Here is a 10,903-nt window from a genome sequence, read left to right as displayed (position 1 = left end):
CCCACATGTCAAAAAGTGATTAAATGGGCTAAATCACCTGTTAAGTGCAAACTGCAAAATGTTTACTAAATGTGCGGTGTTTTCTGCAAATGATTAGCGACCTGGTGGTTTTCCGCAGATGAAGCCCCAAATGTGGTGGTTTTTTGCAATTCACTCCTCAATTATCTTTCTTTCTAAAACCGATACAAGCCAACCCATATGACATGGGCACCACCGGCCAACCTGGCCACCAACATGAAACCCGTAACTGCAAAGAAGAAAGACATCTGTCGAGGAATCGCAAGCGTCATTGTCATCACCGGTTGCCTCGAGCGGGCCACTCCGACTTCATCATAGAGCTCCATCATCGAAGCCAAACCGCAAACAACCGTAGAAGCCACATTTCAATCTGCATATATGCTATAACTAAGCCTGGCTAGTGGGATTGAGAACAAGATATATAAACTGGTTTAAGACATGCCGGTGGTTAGGTCCGGCAAAGAGCCTCGACCTGAGGAAGGCATTGTATTTTATTTTTTATTTTGCGTGCCCGGGAGAGGGGAGGGGGGCTTTACGGGTGTCGAAGTAGGCTCATTTTGGTTGGACCCCTAGTTGGGTTCGGGAGGCTGATACGTCCATTTTGCAACATGCTTTTATGATAATATCTATTGCATTATGGGCTGTTATTTCACATTATGTCACGATACTTATGGCTATTCTCTCTTATTTTACAAGGTTTACATGAAGAGGGAGAATGCCGGCAGCTGGAATTCTGGGCTGGAAAAGGAGCAAATATTGAAGGACTATTCTGCGCAACTCCAAAAGTCCTGAAACTCCATGGAATACCTTAGAATAAATAAACAAAAATCATCGCCAAAGATGAAGGCCAGGGGGCCCACACCCTGCTCACGAGGGTGGGGGGCGCCCCCCTGGGCGCGCCCCCTACCTCGTGGGCCCCCTGGTGGCTCTACGACGCCCATCTTCTCCTATATGAAGTCTTTCGATGAGAAAAAATCAGAGAGAACCTTTCGGGACGAGACTCCGCCGCCATGAGGCGAAACCTTGGCGGAACCAATCTAGGGCTCTGGCGGAGCTTTTCTGCCGGGGACACTTCCCTCCGGGAGGGGGAAATCATCACCATCGCTCCTCTCATCGGGAGAGGGCAATCTCCATCAACATCTTCACCAGCACCATCTCATCTCCAAACCCTAGTTCATCTCTTGTATCCAATTCTTGTCTCCAAGTCTGGGATTGGTGCTAGAGTTTGCTAGTAGTGTTGATTACTCTTTGTAGTTGATGCTAGTTGGTTTATTTTGTGGAAGATCATATGTTCAGATCCTATATGCACATTATTACCCCTCTGATTATGAACATGAATATGCTTTGTGAGCAGTTACATTTGTTCCTGAGGACAAGGGAGAAGTCTTGCTATTAGTAGTCATGTGAATTTGGTATTCGTTCGATATTTTGATGAGATGTATGTTGTCTAGCCTATAGTGGTGTTATGTGAACGTCGACTACATAACACTTCACCATTATTAGGCCTAGAGGAAGGCATTGGGAAGTAATAAGTAGATGATGGGTTGCTAGAGTGACAGAAGCTTAAACCCTAGTTTATGCGTTGCTTCGTAAGGGGCTGATTTGGATCCACATGTTTCATGCAATGGTTAGGTTTACCTTAATACTTTTCTTGTAGTTGCGGATGCTTGCAATAGAGGTTAATCATAAGTGGGATGCTTGTCCAAGTAAGGCAGTACCCAAGCACCGGTCCACCCACATATCAAATTATCAAAGTACCGAACGCGAATCATATGAGCGTGATGAAAACTAGCTTGACGATTTTCCCATGTGTCCTCGGGAGCGCTTTTCCTATTATAAGAGTTTGTCCAGGCTTGTCCTTTGCTACAAAAAGTATTGGGCCACCTTGCTGCACTTTATTTACTTTTGTTACTTGTTGCTCGTTATAATTTATCTTATCACAAAACTATCTGTTACCACTTATTTCAGTACTTGCACAAAATACCTTGCTGAAAACTGCTTATCATTTCCTTCTGCTCCTCGTTGGGTTCGACACTCTTACTTATCGAAAGGACTACGATAGATCCCCTATACTTGTGGGTCATCAAGACTCTTTTCTGGCGCCATTGCCGGGGAGTGAAGCGCCTTTGGTAGGTGGAATTTGGTAAGGAAAAATTTATTTAGTGTGCTGAAATTTTTTGTCACTTGTTACTATGGAAAGTAATTGTTTGAGGGGCTTGTTCGGGGTATCTTCACCCCGTCCAGTTGAGCCAAGAGTTGCTCCTTAACCCACTGAACCTACTGAATCTATTGAAAATGAAACTCCTTTTGGAATTCCTTCGGGTATGATGGAAAAACTGCTAGCTAACACTTTCGCAGGAGATGGAACAAAGCATCCTGACGAACATCTACGCTTTGTGGATGATGTTTGTGGACTATTTAACCTTGCAGGTATACGCGATGATGTTGTTAATAAGAAGTCTTTACCTTTATCTTTGGAGGGAGACGCATTGACATGGTATAGGCTATGTGATGATACGAGATCATGGAACTATAAAAGAGTAAAATTGGAATTTCATCAAAAGTATTACCCTATGCATCTTGTTCATCGTGATCGCGATTATATATATAATTTTTGGCCTCGCGAAGGAGAAAGCATCTCTCAAGCTTGGGGGAGGCTTAAATCAATGTTATAATCATGCCCCAATCATGAGCTCTCAAAATTGACAATTCTCCAGAATTTTTATGCTCGGCTTTCTGATAATAATCGCACCATGCTCGATACTTCTTGTGTTGGCTCTTTTATGATGAAGCCTATTGAATTTGGATGGAATCTATTGGATAGAATTAAACGCAACTCTGAAGGTTGGGACCTCGACGAAGGTAAGGAGTCAGGTATGACACCCAAGTTTGATTGTGTTAAATCTTTTATGGATACCGATGTTTTCCGTAAGTTTAGCACTAAATATGGACTTGACTCTGAGATAGTAGCTTCTTTCTATGAATCTTTTGCTACTTATGTTGATCTCCCCAAGGAGAAGTGGTTTAAATATCATCCTCCCATAGAAGTAAAAGTAGATGCACCTATTAAAGTTGAAGAAAATATTGTCACTTATAATGATCCTATTGTTCCTACTTCTTATGTTGAGAAACCTCCTTTCCCTGTTAGAATGAAAGATCATGCTAAAGCTTCAACTGTTGTCCGTAAAAGCAACACTAGGACTTATACACCCCCTGAGCAAATCAAAGTAGAACCCAATATTGCTATTGTTAAAGATCTCTTGTCGGATAATATTGATGGGCATGTTATTCAATTCACTAGTGAAACTGCTAGAATGGCTAAACCCTGTGATAGAGATAAACATAGACCTGTGGTAGGCGTGCCTGTTATATCTGTTAAAATAGGAGATCATTGTTATAATGGCTTATGTGATATGGGTGCTAGTGCTAGTGTTATTCCTTATGAATTATATAAATAAATTAAGCATGAAATTGCACCTGCTGAGTTAGAAGAAATTGATGTCACAATTAAACTCGCCAATAGAGATACTATTTCACCAGTGGGAATTGTTAGAGATGTTGAAGTCTTGTGTGGGAAAAGTAAATATCCTGCTAATTTTCTTGTTCTCAGTTCCCCGCAAGATAGCTTTTGTCCTATTATTTTTGGTAGACCCTTCTTGAGTACTGTTAATGCTAAGATAGACTGCGAAAGGAATGTTGTTACTATTGGCTTGAATAATATGGTTCATGAGTTTAATTTCTCTAAATTTAGTAAACAACATCGTGAGGAAGAATTGCCTAGTAAGGATGAAATTATTGGTCTTGCCTCTATTGCTGTACCTCCTAGCGATCCTTTAGAACAGTATTTGCTAGATCATGAAAATGATATGTTTATGAATGAAAGAAGGGAAATAGATGAAGTATTCTTTAAACAGGAACCTATTCTGCAACACAATTTGCCTGTTGAAATCCTAGGGGATCCTCCTCCACCCAAGGGTGATCCCGTGTTTGAGCTTAAACCGTTGCCGGATAATCTTAAATATGCTTATCTTGATGAAAAGAAAATATATCCTGTTATTATTAGCGCTAACCTTTCAGAGCATGAAGAGGAAAGATTATTGAAAACTCTGAAGAAGCACCGTGCTGCTATTGGATATACTCTGGATGATCTTAAGGGCATTAGTCCCACTCTATGTCAACATAAAATAAATTTGGAAGCTGATGCCAAACCAGTTCGTGATCCTCAACGACGTTTGAATCCTAAAATGAAAGAAGTGGTAAGAAAAGAAATACTCAAGCTTCTGGAGGCAGGTATAATTTATCCCATTGCTGATAGTCAATGGGTAAGTCCTGTCCATTGTGTCCCTAAGAAGGGAGGTATTACTGTTGTCCCTAATGATAAAGATGAATTGATCCCTCAAAGAATTATCACAGGTTATAGGATGGTAATTGATTTCCACAAATTAAATAAGGCTACTAAGAAAGATCATTACCCCTTACCTTTTATTGATCAAATGCTAGAAAGACTATGCAAACATACACATTATTGCTTTCTAGATGGTTATTCTGGTTTCTCTCAAATACCTGTGTCAGCTAAAGATCAATCAAAGACTACTTTTACATGACCTTTTGGTACTTTTTCTTATAGACGTATGCCTTTTGGTTTATGTAATGCACCTGCTACCTTTCAAAGATGCATGATGGCTATATTCTCTGACTTTTGCGAAAAGATTTGTGAGGTTTTCATGGACGACTTTTCCGTCTATGGTTCCTCTTTTGATGATTGCTTAAGCAATCTTGATCGAGTTTTGCAGAGATGTGAAGAAACTAATCTTGTCTTGAATTGGGAAAAGTGCCACTTTATGGTTAATGAAGGTATTGTCTTGGGGCACAAAGTTTCTGAAAGAGGTATTGAAGTTGATAAAGCCAAGGTTGATGCTATTGAAAAGATGCCATGTCCAAAGGACATCAAAGGTATAAGAAGTTTCCTTGGTCACGCCGGATTTTATAGGAGGTTCAATAAGGACTTCTCAAAAATCTCCCGGCCTCTGACTAATCTATTACAAAAAGATGTACCGTTCGTCTTTGATGATGATTGTGTAGAAGCATTTGAAATACTTAAGAAAGCACTAGTCTCTGCACCTATTGTTCAGCCACCTGATTGGAATTTACCCTTTGAAATTATGTGTGATGCTAGTGATTATGCTGTAGGTGCTGTTCTAGGGCAGAGAGTTGATAAGAAATTAAATGTTATCCATTATGCTAGTAAGACTCTAGATAGTGCTCAAAGAAATTATGCTACTACCGAAAAGGAATTTTTAGCAGTGGTGTTTGCTTGTGATAAGTTTAGACCTTATATTGTTGATTCCAAAGTTACTATTCACACTGATCATGCTGCTATTAAATATCTTATGGAAAAGAAGGATGCAAAACCTAGACTTATTAGATGGATTCTCCTGCTTCAAGAATTTGATTTGCATATTGTTGATAGAAAGGGAGCTGAGAACCCCGTTGCAGACAACCTGTCTAGGCTAGAGAATGTTCTTGATGACCCACTACCTATTAATGATAGCTTTCCTAATGAGCAATTAAATGTCATAAGTACTTCTCGTAGCACTCCATGGTATGCTGATTATGCTAATTATATTGTTGCTAAATTTATACCGCCTAGCTTCACATACCAGCAAAAGAAAAAGTTTTTTTATGACTTGCGACATTACTTTTGGGATGATCCACATCTTTATAAAGAAGGAGTAGATGGTGTCATTAGACGTTGTGTACCTGAGCATGAACAGGAATAGATCCTACGCAAGTGTCACTCCGAAGCTTATGGAGGACATCACGCTGGAGATAGAACTGCACATAAGGTATTGCAATCCGGTTTTTATTGGCCTACTCTCTTCAAGGATGCTTGTAAGTTTGTTTTGTCTTGCGATGAATGTCAAAGAATTGGTAATATCAGTAGACGTCAAGAAATGCCTATGAATTATTCACTTGTTATTGAGCCATTTGATGTTTGGGGCTTTGATTATATGTGACCTTTTCCTGCCTCTAATGGTTACACTCATATTCTAGTTGCTGTTGATTACGTTACTAAGTGGGTAGAAGCTATTCCAACTAGTAGTGCTGATCACAACACTTCTATAAAATGCTTAAGGAAGTTATTTTTCCGAGGTTTGGAGTCCCTAGATACTTAATGACTGATGGTGGTTCACACTATTCATGGTGCTTTCCGTAAGATGCTTGCTAAATACGACGTTAATCATAGGATTGCATCTCCTTATCACCCTCAGTCTAGTGGTCAAGTAGAATTGAGCAATAGGGAGCTCATATTAATCTTACAAAAGACTGTTAATAGGTATAGAAAGAATTGGTCCAAGAAACTTGATGATGCATTATGGGCCTATAGAACTGCATATAAAAATCCTATGGGTATGTCTCCGTACAAAATGGTCTATGGGAAAGCTTGTCACTTACCTCTCGAACTAGAACATAAGGCATATTGGGCTATTAAAGAGCTCAACTATGATCTCAAACTTGCTGGTGAGAAGAGGTTATTTGATATTAGCTCACTTGATGAGTGGAGAGCCCAAGCATATGAAAATGACAAGTTGTTTAAAGAAAAAGTTAAAAGATGGCATGACAAAAGGATACAAAAGCGCGAGTTTAATGTAGGTGATTATGTATTGCTATACAACTCTCGTTTAAGATTTTTTGCAGGAAAACTTCTCTCTAAATGGGAAGGTCCCTACGTTATCGAGGAGGTCTATCGTTTCGGTGCCATAAAAATCAACAACTTTGCAGGCACAAATCCGAAGGTGGTAAACGGTCAAAGGATCAAACACTATATCTCAGGTAATCCTATAAATGTTGAAACTAATATTATTGAAACCGTGACCCCGGAGGAGTACATAAAGGACACTTACCAGAACGTTCCAGACTCCGAAAAGGAATAGGTAAGTGGTACGGTAAGTAAACCGACTCCAAAACAAATTTTAAGGTAATATTTCTCCGTTTTGGTATATTTAGAAAAATAGAAAAATAAATAGCAGTCCGGGGAGGACACGAGGCCTCCACGAGGGTGGAGGGCGCGCCCTACCCCCCTGGGCGCGCCCCCTACCTCGTGAGCACCTCGTGTGCCCTCCGGACTCCGTTTCCTTGCACGATACGTATTTTGGTCGGTAAAAATTCATTATATATACTCCCGAAGGTTTTGACCACCGTATCACGTAAATATTCTCGGTTCTTGCTTCGAGCTATTTTTCTGACAGGTCTAGATCATCATGACGACCCCAAGTGCTTCCAAGGACAAGTTCTTCGAGAAGGTGATTAACCCTTACCTCGTAGAGGTGCCGCGGCACCCTCAAACCATTGAGATGCGTGATGGGTTGCTGCACATCCGCGATGTTGAGGGACCAAAGGGAGCCGGAAGTGTGGAGTCGAGGCTCGAGGCAATGGAGCAACAAGTTTTCAAGTGTCAGGGGATGGTGGAGCGTGGAATCAATGCTAGCCACAAGATGCTCGCGGAGTTCACCAACAACTACGAGCCGAATGCCAAGAGTACCGAGGAGGCTATCTTTAAGCTACAAGAGAAGATCGAACACCTCCAAGCCCAAATTTATGATCTGCAAAATCAAAACTGTGAGTATGAATATAGATTCAAAAGGATGAGTTTGGCTGCAGATTTGAGGATTCCGGAGACTCGATCATCCTTCTATGACGGGGAGCCTATGCCATGGAAGTTGGACGACAAGCCCGCGTCATCGACAATACCTCTACCTACAACCAAGAAGGAGAAATAATCACATGGGTATGGGCACTCCCTTTGGCAACTGCCAAGCTTGGGGGAGGTGCCCTGCTATCGTATCACCATCACAACTCCTATCTTTACAATTTTTCTTAGTTCGATCCTATTAGTAGTATCTTGATTTAGTAGAATAAAGTCATGGCATGATCTAGTTTTGAGTTTTGCTTTATGATCCTTCTTTGTAATCGAGTCCATGAGCTATATAATAAAGATTAGTGTCGAGTCAAGGGCTTGATTGTTTTGCCATGATCTTGGGAAAGTAGAAAAAAAGAATAAAAAGAATCAAGGAGCTCATATTGATCTTATTGAAAGTAATGACTTCACATAGAAAGAGTATGATGATTAAAAGTTGTTGGGAGTTTGCAAATATAGCTTTGGTCATCGTTGCAATTAATAGGAAGTAATAAGGAAAGAGAGGTTTCACATATAGATATATTATCATTGACATCTTTTATGGTTGGGAGCACTCATTAAAATATGACATGCTAAAGAGTTGAGGTTGAACAAGGAAGACATCATAATGAGTTATGTTTTCTTACATTCGAGATAAAGTATGTTGTCATGGATCCTCTACCGTGTTGAGCTTGCCTTTCCCCCTCATGCTAGCCAAATTCTTAGCACCAAGTAGAAATACTACTTGTGCTTCCAAACACCCTTAAACCAATTTTGCCATGAGAGTCCACCATATCTACCTACGGATTGAGTAAGATCCTTCAAGTAAGTTGTCATCGGTGCAAGCAATAAAAATTGCTCTTTAAATATGCATGATTTATTAATGTAGATAAATAAGCTTTGTACGAACTTGTTGTGGACGCAATAAAAGCGTCAGAATGCATAATAAAGGTTCACATACAAGGGGCAATATAAAGTGACATTCTTTTGCATTAAGATTTTGTGCATCAACCCTAAATGTGCATGACAACCTCTGCTTCCCTCTGCGAAGGGCCTATCTTTTATTATTATCCTCCACCTTACAAGAGTCTCGGTGATCCTCACCATTCCTTTTGCATTTTATCCTTTGGCAAGCTCAGCATGTTGGAAAGAGTATGATATACATATCTAATTGGATGTGGGGGAGCATGAATTGTTATTGTTGACATTACCCTTGAGGTAAAAGGTTGTGGGGCAAAACTATAAGCCCCTATCTTTCTCTGTGTCTGATTAAAACTCTGTAACCACAAATATCGCGTGAGTGCTAGCAATTATGAAGGACTAAATGATAGTTGAGTATGTGGACTTGCTTTTAAGCTCTGACATAGACTCTTTCCGATGTTATGATAAATTGCAATTGCTTCAATGACTGAGATTATAATTTTTAGTGCCCAATAATGTTTCTGATTCATGCTTTGGCTTTGTGAATAGATCACTACTTGAACATGAGTAATCATATGACAAAATCTATTTATGTTGCTGTTATGAAATAATCATGATGCCTTCATGTCCGTATTTTATTTTTATCGACGCCTCTACCTCTAAACATGGGGACATATTTATTGTTATCGGCTTTTCGCTTGAGGAGAAGCGAGGTCTAAGCTTGGGGGAGTTGATACGTCCATTTTGCATCATGCTTTTATGATAATATCTATTGCATTATGGGCTGTTATTTCACGTTATGTCATGATACTTATGGCTATTCTCTCTTATTTTACAAGGTTTACATGAAGAGGGAGAATGCCGGCAGCTGGAATTCTGGGCTGGAAAAGGAGCAAATATTGAAGGACTATTCTGCGCAACTCCAAAAGTCCTGAAACCCCACGGAATACCTTAGAATAAATAAAGAAAAATCGTCGCCAAAGTTGAAGGCCAGGGGGCCCACACCCTGCTCACGAGGGTGGGGGGCGCGCCCCCCTGGGCGCGCCCCCTACCTCGTGGGCCCCCTGGTGGCTCTCCGACGCCCATCTTCTCCTATATGAAGTCTTTCGATGAGGAAAAAATCAGAGAGAACCTTTCGGGACGAGACTCCGCCGCCACGAGGCGGAACCTTGGCGGAACCAATCTAGGGCTCTGGCGGAGCTTTTCTACCGGGGACACTTCCCTCCGGGAGGGGAAAATCATCACCATCTTCATCACCATCGCTCCTCTCATCGGGAGAGGGAAATCCCCATCAAACATCTTCACCAGCACCATCTCATCTCCAAACCCTAGTTCATCTCTTGTATCCAATTCTTGTCTCCAAGTCCGGGATTGGTGCTAGTAGTTTGCTAGTAGTGTTGATTACTCTTTGTAGTTGATGCTAGTTGGTGTATTTGGTGGAAGATCATATGTTCAGATCCTATATGCACATTATTACCCCTCTGATTATGAACATGAATATGCTTTGTGAGTAGTTACGTTTGTTCCTGAGGACAAGGGAGAAGTCTTGCTATTAGTAGTCATGTGAATTTGGTATTCGTTCGATATTTTGATGAGATGTATGTTGTCTAGCCTCTAGTGGTGTTATGTGAACGTCGACTACATAACACTTCACCATTATTGGGCCTAGAGGAAGGCATTGGGAAGTAATAAGTAGATGATGGGTTGCTAGAGTGACAGAAGCTTAAACCCTAGTCTATGCGTTGCTTCGTAAGGGGCTGATTTGGATCCACATGTTTCATGCAATGGTTAGGTTTACCTTAATACTTTTCTTGTAGTTGCGGATGCTTGCAATAGAGGTTAATCATAAGTGGGATGCTTGTCCAAGTAAGGGCAGTACCCAAGCACCGGTCCACCCACATATCAAATTATCAAAGTACCGAACGCGAATCATATGAGCGTGATGAAAACTAGCTTGACGATATTCCCATGTGTCCTCGGGAGCGCTTTTCCTATTATAAGAGTTTGTCCAGGCTTGTCCTTTGCTACAAAAAGGATTGGGCCACCTTGCTGCACTTTATTTACTTTTGTTACTTGTTGCTCGTTACAATTTATCTTATCACAAAACTATCTGTTACCACTTATTTCAGTACTTGCAGAGAATACCTTGCTGAAAACTGCTTATCATTTCCTTCTGCTCCTTGTTGGGTTCGACACTCTTACTTATCGAAAGGACTACGATAGATCCCCTATACTTGTGGGTCATCAGAGGCGCTTGGGCCTGACTGGGAGGCCTTGAACCCCACG

Source organism: Triticum dicoccoides, chromosome 2B (assembly GCF_002162155.2).
Source record: "Triticum dicoccoides isolate Atlit2015 ecotype Zavitan chromosome 2B, WEW_v2.0, whole genome shotgun sequence".
NCBI classification, from domain to species: Eukaryota; Viridiplantae; Streptophyta; class Magnoliopsida; order Poales; family Poaceae; genus Triticum; species Triticum dicoccoides.
The sequence above is the reverse complement of the archived record's forward strand: the minus strand, read 5'-3'. Positions refer to the sequence as shown.